Source organism: Antechinus flavipes, chromosome 2 (assembly GCF_016432865.1).
Source record: "Antechinus flavipes isolate AdamAnt ecotype Samford, QLD, Australia chromosome 2, AdamAnt_v2, whole genome shotgun sequence".
Taxonomy (NCBI): Eukaryota; Metazoa; Chordata; class Mammalia; order Dasyuromorphia; family Dasyuridae; genus Antechinus; species Antechinus flavipes.
In genome coordinates, this window is record NC_067399.1 from 576,048,045 (window position 1) to 576,060,139 (window position 12,095).

At 35.6% G+C, this 12,095-nt stretch overlaps 1 protein-coding gene across 1 annotated transcript in view; it reads right to left on the reverse strand.

The window, feature by feature from the left end:
- ADAMTSL3 (ADAMTS like 3) overlaps nucleotides 1-12,095 on the reverse strand; it is a 553,515-nt gene that overhangs the window by 210,155 nt on the left and 331,265 nt on the right. The gene's annotated exons all lie outside the window — the stretch shown is intronic.

The following is a 12,095-nucleotide window of genomic DNA, read 5'->3' on the forward strand; positions in this document are numbered from 1 at the left end:
AACAAGAGAATTGTAGTAAGAACATATGATGAGAATGTTAAAACATAAAACAATCAGAAACTTATTCCTGTGTTTCACATTTTAACTTTAAATAGGCTTTTGTTGTATTCCCATTTTATTATATTTCATTTCAAAATTAACTTGTTTTTCATCACCAACTATGTACCCTGCACTGCTTGATATTTGGGGTGATATAAATACAAAAATTAAAGACTTTCTGCCCTCAAAGAACTTACAGTATAATGAGAGGGATAATACATTCTTATTTTGAAGTATGCCCTTGTTAGATTTCAGAGAGTTGAAGATCATAAGGGTCAGATGCAGAGACAATGAGATGAGAAGAAAAATGAACTTACCTATGGGTCACATGACTAATAAGAAGCAAAAACATTATCTTCTGTTTCAAAGGTCATCCTTCTACACAACTAGTCCCATTTTAACAGTCAGAATTAAGTTGCTTTGGAAAAGCAACACACACACACACACACACACACACACACACACACACACACACACACCAACAACCTTGGAAGTCATTCTGAGGAGTGGGAAATTACATTTTGTAAGTCCAAACAACTCGAATATCAAGAACAAATTAGTTACATATTTATATTCTATGGATTTCATCTGAATTTATTTTGCAATCTTTGGACTGACTCACAGATCTGCTTAGTTTGTTTCACTCCATTCCCTCCCACACATAAATGCAACCAGTCCAGCTGTTCCATCATATTTTGCCCAATACCTCATTTCCTGTCACAGATCACAGTGTAAGTAGCAAGATCTATAGGAAATCAATCACCCACACAACACTAACTAATTATTATGCTTCAGTTTAGATCTAGAAATTTATGTTAGGTCATTCCTCTTAGCAATAAACCTTCCTTACATGCACCCTGAAACTACCTCCACCTGTATGAAGTTAACTTAAAAGGGAAACATTTCTGAATTTTTCTCACTCTGATCTAATACAGACTTAGACCCATTTCCCTATTCTGGCTTTCTCTCAGCTGATTTTCATGCTTTTATTTCTTCTTCATCCCTCATTATTTTTATCCCTGTTCTCTAGTTCTAGGGGCTATAAGCATGGCTAAAAAGAATCGAAGAAACCATCCCCCCTAACAACAATAAATATTCAGAAAAATTTTTTTGTCATAATAGCTTTGGATTGTCTGTTTAGGAAAGAATTTCGTGAATATATTATACAGGGACTGGTAATCTTTCCTATAACTGACCATAATTTTAACCTTTGTTTTGTAAAGCTTTGGAAGGGTGCTGTGGCTATGTTGATAACTGAAAGTTGGTCAGGGGATGAATGTGTCCCCTTAGAAGAGGAACTCAGTAGAAAGCAGTGACTTTAGACCAAGAACCTTATTTCAAATCCCATCACTGATGTTATTACTTTTTTAATGTTCCATAAGTCAATCTCTCTGGGTCTCAGTTTTCTTATCTGAGTGGATTGAAGTAGATTGACTCTTGAAGTCTTTTCCCAACTTTATATCACGTTTCTATAATTTTTTTTAACTGGTGAAGAGACATCCTACATTCTTGTTACTGAAAACTAATCTTTGGCATAAACTGCCATAGGTTGGCAATTTACAATTAAAGTTCTGTATTAATTAACTGTCATGAGTGATTAGAAAATTATGTTTGATAAGATTGTTCTTAATATAAGAATTTGTTTAATAACAAAAGTCCTAATAGGAGTCAGTTAATATAGCAAAACAGAGTTGGCTCTGGTAAAGTGACAAAGTATGATTCTACTTTTTGGTTTCTATTTTTTTAAGTGTATCAAAATGGTATTCCCTTATATGTGGCACAAAGCATTCCATAATATTGTGTTATACAGAACCTCAGCTGCACATCTAAATAAAGGAGGATAGAAAGATAGAAGATAGAAACATCTGATGTGCTCTGGGAAGGAAGGGATGGACTTTATCTTTGTATTTCTAATACCCAGCATGGCACTTCATTTTAAGTAGTAGCCGCAGTCATCCAATAAGCATATACTGAGTGACTATTACTTACAAAGCACATGCTATGTATTGTATTTCCTACATATAAGGTTTGCATGCTTTATAGGTCAGACTGAGCTTACTTTATTTAAGCTTCCTTCAAGAAATCCTTCACAATGATGTTTCCATCAATTCCTTGGGTAAAGTATGACTAAAGTGCTGCTATACTTTAGACTCATATAAAGGGGAAATCCTTTAAACAGGAAGTTAAAACTTGTCTTCACTTACTATCATTTCATAGTTCTGGCTCTTAAGGTCAGTAATAAGGAGCAAAAGGGTTCTGATTACATTGGAAAATGCAGAAGCCCTTAAGCACTGAAGACGTATGTAAGTACCTCAGTTTCTTCAGCTGTAATAATTGCAGCTACTTCATAGCAATCTAGTGAGATTAAAATGAGATAATATTCAAAAAAAGCACACCATGCTGTTGATTTGTATTGATAAAATCCTTGGCTAGTTGTTTTTAAAAGTAAATTGGAAATCAATAAGATAAATGATATTTGCATATTATAAAAAACTAAACTTACATGGAATTATAAAGTTCATAAAACATTTCACACCCTTAGTATGCAAATATCATTATTCTCACTTAAGTGAGCCAAAGATTAAGTGATTTCCCTTGAGTTATGCTAAGTCTCTCATGACTCCAACATTTTTAATGATTAATCCTTTAATTATTAAGCCCTTCTCCATAAATATATGGATTTTTCCTTTGTCAGTTTGGAAAAAACAAAAACACAACAACAAGCAAAACTTAAGATTATTTTCCATTTCTCTAAAAGAACATAAAAATAAGTCTCACTGTGGGCAGAGGAATGAAACAGAGGAATAAACAGACCTCTTGAAATCTTTTTTATAATATCTGCATAACAAAAATGATGTTGCAAGGTTAATAACTTCATTTTAGATATGCTTTTGTCAGAGAATTAATTTGTATTAATCATAATATACTCTAATGTAATTAACTATTTTTTCAGGTGTTAGTTTGGCAAGGGAAACCATCATTGACCCTTGTCACTTCTATAGATTTTATGAATGGCTAAAAAGGAAAGAATATAGATCCAAAAATAAAATGGAATTGAATACACATAAATATTTTAAAAGGGTGATAATGTCACTTATCAACACTAGGAGATTAATAAAAGGAAAATCTGGACTGACATACAAATCTTCTGACTGAAGAGGTACCCTTCCAGTGTCCTTTCCACTGATGATATGATTTATGACATATTTCCTATATTGTTATAACCCTCCCAAATTAACTTTCTTTTAAGTTCTGTTTGATCATAACTTTAAATTTTATACAGATAAACTCATCCTTCATACTATGTCATTCAGGTCTCATAATCATCTAAATAAGAACTTAAAAAACAACAAGAGGGAGCAGTATTGGGTATCCAGCTAGGAATCCACTTAATACACATGATAAAGGCAAATTGCAAAGCAAGGATACTCCTATCCTATCCTCATCTGGGTTTTGAATAAATGATCTTTAAGCTTTTTTTTTTAATTTCTAAATCCTAAGAAACCCAAACAAGACAAGTAAATTTCCAGGGCCTGTAAGTTTAAAACTTATTTTTCTGACCCCCAACTTATGGACAGGATCGTGGCAGCATTATTTCATTCTCCTGCACCACCTTGCCCCACATATTGAGGAGATAATCTCTCCTGCCAGTACAATATCTTCATTTGCCGATCTTTGGTACTCTGGGACTAAAGAACTCCCTAAAAATTTTTAGGCATAGAAAGTGGAGAAAATGCAAAATGCGAGGAAAACTACTACTGTACTTAATCAGAACATTAAAAACACACCAATTGCCAATATTTGATAAGAGGCAGCTTTTCTGTTATAATCCTTCAACTGAAATGTTTTGAAATTTGTTGTGTTTTTTTTTCTGTGATCCAAATGTACCTTAGCATTATAATGGTGTACCTCCCATTTAAGAAAGTTTTTGATTGATTTGATTATAATGGAAATAAATAATATCATCTCCATTATAACAAAAAATAAATGACCTAAGATATACAACTATATACTGAACCATGAAGGAATCAGCTGCTTTTCTCTCCACAAGTTTATTTCATTTTCTGTAGTATAGTAAAAGACACTGACACTTTAAACTTGTTTTTGAAGCAGTTTCTAAAGGAATATCCAGGTAGGATTGTTAATTTAGTAAACCAGCATAATATGTTTTAAAAAGAAAAAAGTAGCTAGTCAGTTCACAATAACATAAGCAGATGGGAAGAATCTGGAACACTTCTTTCCTTTTTAGAGCAAAGAAGCAAAAGGTAGAAAAACCTCCTGTGTTTGGCAAAAACTAGACAAGAGTTTTGAGACTCCCAGAAAAGATGGGACAATACAGCTGGCTGGGTCTTCTTTTCCTTTTTTTCTTTTTCCTTAGTGACTGAGAAAGCTGGAGAGGAAAAGCAGAGGAGATGAGTCCCTCCTGTTGATCAGAATCTGGCCAAGAGCCCAGAGGGAGAGGCCCAGATCTTTTTAACTGAGGAAAAGATCCTCAAATTCCCTTTGGAGTATTTACTACCCCAAATGCTCATCTGACTTAACCTCTGTTATCTGCTGTGATTATTAATCCCTGTGTAAGTCATCCTTTCATTAAAAGGGTACCCAGTGCCTAGCTGAAAGCAGGTGTATAACAGACTGAAGAAGATAAATGTCCATGAGAATATACTCAATGCTGTCATCAAGAAGGAAGATGCAAAAGTGTGAGCTTTGTGATCCAAATGTAAAGCAAGCAAACCCTTTAAGTCACAGATATTCAAATTTTATTTATTTTTTTCAAGATGTCTAATGAATTGTGCTGCCATCAAACATGGTCCTAAACATCTTGACCCCACGTAAAGGGGCCCCAGTAAAAATTTCTTGGAAAGGATTTTATTATATTATAAATACTTTATAACAAATCCTTGTCCAAAGTTGATTGAATCTCTGTTAGGACTAATTTCAAGATGGTGGTGAACTCTCATTTGTGGAAAGGCCCTAGATTGAATAATAACTCCCTTGAAATTCCTCTACAATGTCCTAGAAACCTCCTGACCCTGGAAGCTCACTCCATCCTTGGATTTCACACAACAAAGTAGCCCCTGCCCCTGTAGTCTTTGCCTCTGGTTGCCTATTTCCTCTCAGAAACACCATTTTTAAGGAGGATGCCCAGAACATCCACCTATTAATTCCTCTGCAGGCTGTACTTCTGACCCTTTTAATGCCCCTGTCCCTGGTACCTTCTATTTGACTTCCCATTTCTCTTTTCAGTTGTGGGCTTTGGGGAGCTTTATCCCATTAAAATGTAAGCTTCTCGATAGCAGAAACTTTCTATTTGCATTTTCACTCCCAATGATGAGCACATTTAGTTCTTAATAGTTAGTACTTAATAAATGCTGGTTGACTTGACTTCCCTTGACTCTAGGAGTATAGCCCAGGACTGGCTAGAGCTACTGATTTTGCAAAATGCTAAAAGGAATAGTGAGGAGTTGAAAAGATGTGGTAAGGCTTTGAGAACCCAGTGCAACATATTCTGTGACACTGCTCCCAGAGCCTGAAAGGAAGACTCAGGCAACTCTTAGCCCCACTCATCAGGTAGGAAACCCAGAGATGCAGAAGGATAAAGGAAAAAAAGCAAGCTGCGGCATGCCAAGATTACTATTAAAATTAAGTCTCTTGACTCTATGCTTCAGCTATTATAGCTTAAATTTTGGCTAGTCAGGAATGCATTTCTCATTTATGACATTGTTGATAATTATAACTAGTTCCTTTCAATGTGGTCTCATTTAGAATTGTGTTTAGAAGGCAAATAAGGCTCTTAGATGGATTCTGACTTTACTTAGAAGAATCCAAGAAGAAAAATGTAGTCAAGACAATGTGGAATGAGAATGGACTCATCAACATGGATTTAAAGACACAATATCTAAATAGGGCAGAACTTAATGGCTTAATGGATGTAGTGCTGGACCTGGAGCCAAGACACCTGGGTTCAAAATCCTATTCAGTTCATCACTGAATTTCTTGTAGCCTCAGTTTCCTTGTATATAAGGCAGGGATAATAATGCTTGTACTCATTATTTGATGGGGATGTTATGAGGAAAGTCACAAATTTTAAAACACTAAACAAATGTGAGCTGTTATTATGACTCCAAGAGTTAAGAATGCATTTCACTGGGCATGAGAGCATCATGTCAGGATTTTCTACTATCCTTTCTAATAAATAACAGAAGACCCTATTTTGTCCCAAAATGAACCTCTTTTTCTGGCATTTGGCCTGTGCTGAGCAGCCTCTTTGGGTATTCTGAGAGTGCTAGCACAAAAAAGAAAATATCAATATTTAACTGGTCTATTGTTCTATTAAGACTGCAACCGAGACTTCCTTTCTTTGACTTTAGCTCAATCCTATACCACTTCTTAAAATAAACATGCTTTCATATTAATTATGTTGTGAAAAAAAATCAAAACAAAAAGGAAAAACCATGAAAGAAAAAAAGATGAAAATAATATACTCTGATACACATTCAGTCTCCAGTTCTTTCTCTGGATGTGGATGGCATTTTCCTTCCCAAGTCTATTGGAATTGTATTGGATCACTGTGTTGCTGAGAAGAGTTAAGTGTATGATTGTTGATCATTTCACAAGCTCACTGTTACTATGTAAAATGTTCTCCTGTTTCCGCTCACTTCATTCAGCATCTGTTCACATAAATCTTTTCTAGGTCTTTCTGAAACCAGTCTGCTGATCGTTTCTTAGAGAACACTAATATTCCATTACATTTATATAAAATAACTTATTCAGTCATTCCCCAGCTGACGGGCATTCACTCAATTCTTTGCCATCACAAAGAGAGCTGCTACAAACATTTTTGCATAAAAGGAGAAAAAGAAAAACTAAGAATTCACTACAAATATATGTATACAACATTAAAGCTAGAATAGATACTGGATCATAAAAACGAAGTGCAAAGAAAACAGAGTGTTCTGTTCAAGTTCACTTAATATCACAGCTAGAACTGGGGCTTAACATCCTGGTCTCAATTTTTCTTGTTTTCTGTTCTTTCTAACATCATGCTGCCCTTTTTTATGGAGCTCAGATAAGTTGATGAGACACTTTAAAAGAAATCCAGTAGCTGATCTCCCTATATTTTGATATACCAACCTCCTCATGGTGGGGGGGAGATTTTTTCATTCAGTGTGAGAATACAAAAGGAAATGGATATTAGATCATTTATTTAAAAAGAGGATTTTAGCAATGTTACTATGTCTGACTGGATTGTTTTTCTATAGTCCGATAGTTATCAGTCCTTTTTATTGATTTCTTTTGATTTATCATTAAAAAGGAGAAACCAGTTTTATGTATCTATAGGAGGGAGGGAAGAAGCAATCATTAAATGCCTATGATGGTACTGTGCCAAGGGCTTTAGAAATATTATCTCACAACAACCTCACATAGTAGGTGCTACCATTATTTCATTTTACAGATGAGGAGCTGAGGAAGACAGAGCTTAAGTGAATTATATGGAATCACACAGCAAATAAGTGGATACCAGCTTTGAGGATGGGTATTCATAACTCTGGTCCCGGCACTCTAAACACAGCCATTTAGGAGATAAATTCTACTTTGAGGTAGATTAATGGCCTATGGGTCCCACTCTAATGTTTCTGACATTGGTATCAAAGTTGTTTTTTTTTTTAGGAAGAAACCATAACAGCAGGAGCATAGTTTGTTAGTTTTTGTGGAGGATAAAGGAAGCCACGGTTCTACTACACCCCAACACCATTTTCTCTAGGTGAATATGACCATAAGTGAAAGAATGGAAATTAAATTTAAGATATATACCAAATTCTTTAATTAGCTATTTTGTCTGTATCACAAGAGCATGGTTTATCTAATATTATTTTTTAGTCTCAGAAGTACAAAAAAGCCTTTACATCTTTTGCTTTCACTCCAAATCACCCATGGAAAACTCTTATTAATTCTGCCTCTCTCTCTTCCTCTTTCTTGAGTAAAGCACTCGCATATTACAGCTGAATGACTATCTCATTTTTCTCATAGTCAAGATCTTTGATCTGCACTCTTGTACCTTGAGACTGCCTCCACATATGATGGAAATGATATCCTGTTCACAACCTTGTGTACTTTCTCTTGAGCAGGGATGTGCCAATATTGCCTCATTTCAACACTGACTCGGTATGAATCCAAGTTAAGATATGAACAATCACTTGGCAACCTTTACCAAAAAATTGTACTTATTCTGCAGGCACTACTGATACACAATCAAAAAAAGGAGACATGGCTTCATTTCCACATTTCATTCACACAGAGCATGATTACATAGAAGTGCTTCCATATGGTATGTGGAAAATCTTAGCCAAAAATGGGTTTTGTCTTGCCAGATTCAGAGCAAGAAAAACAGAGACGTGAATAAACTAAACTAAAAATTATGGAATGGGAACAGTTTATATTCATGGAAGTAGAAGATTCATGGTATTTTTAGCCTTAATTCAGGTATAAGCATATAAGATCTAATGAGATGCCAGAAGCACCCAAAACAGGACACTCTCCTCTTGCCAAAAGTTCCTTCTGTAGACATTACTCAAAGATATGGACATTCCTTCCTGAAGAAGTTCTAGATATTGGAACAAGGGGTATGAGGTAAATGCTTAACAACCAGCTCTACCCCACTCCAAAATACACACAAGTTAAAGTAAAATGCATTATTAATATTTTGTCCATTATTTTCTTAAGTATAGAGAATCAACAAAACAATAAATCAATCCTTGATTTATAGTGTTTGCAAATTTCTGAGATATAGATGTTCATACTGAAAATTTAATAGTAGGCTTTGCTTAAAGCTGACCCTAATATGCCTCTGTTTAAAATCTTTATTTTCTTTTGTTTCAGTCCTTCAATAATTAAGTCAATAGTCCATCATACTCAGCTGGATATTTGCAATCTACAAACAGGTATGTGACTCACAGATATGAAATACAGTAATATGGTATAGCCCTTTCATCACTTTACTTCTCTCTCCACGAAGTCTCTTTTCTCTTCCCAATTTCTCCTTTCTTCTGCCTTGGGTCCAACTAGAGTTCTTTCTTGGCCCCTGATGAAACAAGGTCCCTTCTGGCATATTCTCTAAGCATAAGCTTCAGGGTTCAGGAATAAATGTAATTCCATGCAATTCCCCAAATGCCCTATGAAAACTTTAAAGCACTATATAAATGTCAGCTATTATGATGATGATGATGATTATTTGACCTCCCCTCAATTTTCTCTTTCTACCAAAAAAGTCTTCCCAAACTGGCCTTTTGCACTGTGCACTGTCTTCTTCTTACTCCTCGTCTAAACTTTCTTAAATGTTGGTTTGTCCTTGTTACTCACATTTCTCTGACTCATAACCAGATTCTAGGTCCAAGTTTTTCATCCTTTGTGAAACTTCCTCCAAAACAAACTCTGAGGGGATGGCTTACCCATTAAGAATGCTTTAATCATAGATCAAATCATGTCCTTTACCTAATCAAAAATCTTATACTGACTACTTATAGCCTACCAATTAAAGTGCTAATTCCTTTGTCTGCTATTCAAGGACTTCCATAATTTGGCAACACTCCACTTTTAACATAATATTCCTTTTCACAACTCTACACTATTGTAAAAATGGACCACTTTTTGTCCTTTGAAATAACTTTGCATCCTCAGGTCTGCTATTCTTCATTCATATTGTCCTAAATATGCCCATTCTCTCTTCATTTTACCTCTTTAACTACTGAATTTCTACCTATCCTTTAAAGCCAGTTGAAAGGATTCTTCCATGAGACCTCCCCGGATGCCCACAAAGTCACCCAGAATCCCCATCAGTGAAGATCTCCCTCAGATTTCAATAAGACTTTGATTTGATTTTGTACCTCTCTAATGTATTGGGAGCTAGGTTTATGTCTTATTCTTCCATTTGTCTGTAAGCTTAATGAAGAAGGGGACTATAGTCTTGGCTAAACTTTGCTAAAATTTTCCCCGTGCCTAGCACAAACATATATGTTTGAAAAATATCTACAGAATATCAAAAGCATTTAATAAATGTGTTGTATATATGTATCCTTTCTCCACTCCCATTTTTAGCACACATGGTATCCTCTTCAAGAAGAAAGGATGGATAACAGCAACAACAAATTTCCTGGGGGGCAGAAATTGTATCACTTTTGGAATTGTCCCATATAAAGCCCTTAAAAAATGCTCGTTAATCCATCCAATTATTCATTGAATGAATATATATATGTTATGTGTGTGTGTGTATTTATAAACGTCTTCATTTATGTGGACTGATCATAAGAAGTCTAGTGCTTAGAATAAGAAAAGTGGTCTTATATAGCAATAGAACTGCTGGCATGGGAGGAAGAGAGGTAGGATCCCTTCTTTCACTAAGGGGCCTCATTTCTGAGATTTGGTCCTAGGCGTATCTAGCCTCTAAAAAGAGGGAATCGGCTCTTTCTCCTCTTTTCCCTTTCCTGTACTCTCTTGTTCTTTATAACAATTTGAGAAAATTCACTTGAAAAAAGCTTGGGCTTGGCTCATGACTAGGGTTTCCCCAAAAGGGAATAGGAAGATACTCAATGTACAATGTAAACCCTGTATCAGACAGTATTCATCCACACAAAAGAAATGTCTAATCCCCAAAAGGCTCATAAATGAATGTTGTCAAAGATTTAAAAAATAAACAGTAACCATAATTCCTATTATACTGTTCTGGGAAGTTGATACTTAAAATATCAAAACATGAAACATTTTATGAAACTGGGAAATAGCTCCTTCACCTTTGACCTCAGTTTTATACTAATTGTATTTTGGAAAGTCTGAACATAACTAGGTTCATCCTCCTGGCAGTGGTTATCATCTCCTCTTGAGAAGTACTGATGTCACTGAATGGTTCTTCATTACCTGGTTTTTCCTATATTTCTAGTCTTCTTATTCAACTTATTCAACGAGTCAGTCTTAGTCAGCTTCCTTGCCATTCCTAGAACACACTGTTCCATAACCTGACACCAAGTGTTTCTCTCCCTTCTCATCTCCATTTTTTGGTTTCTTTCAGATCTCAGCTAAAATGCTACCTTCTGCAAAAAGTCTTTTCCGATTCTCCTTAATCTTAGTTCCTCTCTCTGAGATTACTCTCAATTTATTTTGTATGTAGTTATTGGAATAGTGTTTTTCTCATTGTTAACTCTCTGAGAACAGGGGCTTGAGTATATGTCTGTGTGTGTGTGTGTGTGTGTGTGTGTGCACGTGTGTGCACGTGTGTGTATGTGCCTATTTTTGTATCCCCAGAATTTAGCACAGAGTCTGGCACATAATAGGCTCTTAAAAATGACATCTGATCAACTGCATGGAGAACTTCCCACACTGTAGCTGGCACTAATCAAAGGAGCCAGAAGATCTAAACTTAATTCACAAGGATTCCTCCAAAGTCAGAAACGTCCAATTCTGGATTATTATTTGGTCTCCTATGCTGAGGGAAAGGAACATAATCAGAAGAAGTAGCATATGGTCCAGTTTCAAGTTCACTTAGAACATGAGCTAGCTTCTATGAGTGAGCAGTCATCATAGTTACTAGTAAGAGGAATCCCTTGCTATCCTCATGGGGAATTTTGAAAAGAGAAAGGGAGAGAGAGAGAGAGAGAGAGAGAGAGAGAGAGAGAGAGAGAGAGAGAGAGAGAGAGAGAGAGAGAGAGGAACAGAGGGAGGGGGAATAGATAGACAAAGAGAAGAGAGAGAGAGAGAAATAGAGACAGAAAAAGATAGAGACAAAGACATACACAGAGATGGAGAAAAACAGAGAGACAGAAACAAAGATGGGAAAAAGAGATGGAAAGACAGAGGTATACAAAGACAATGACAGAAAGAGAAAGAGATGAGAGAAAGAAAAAGACAAAAAGATCCATGGAAATACAGAGACAGAAACATGGAGAGAGAAAGGGAGAGAGCCTTTGAGCCATAGAGAAAAACTGAGTTAGAATGAAAGACAAAGACACAGAGAGGGGGGAAAGAAAGAAAGGAGTCCTAGAATCTTCACATGTTCAATCAAGAAA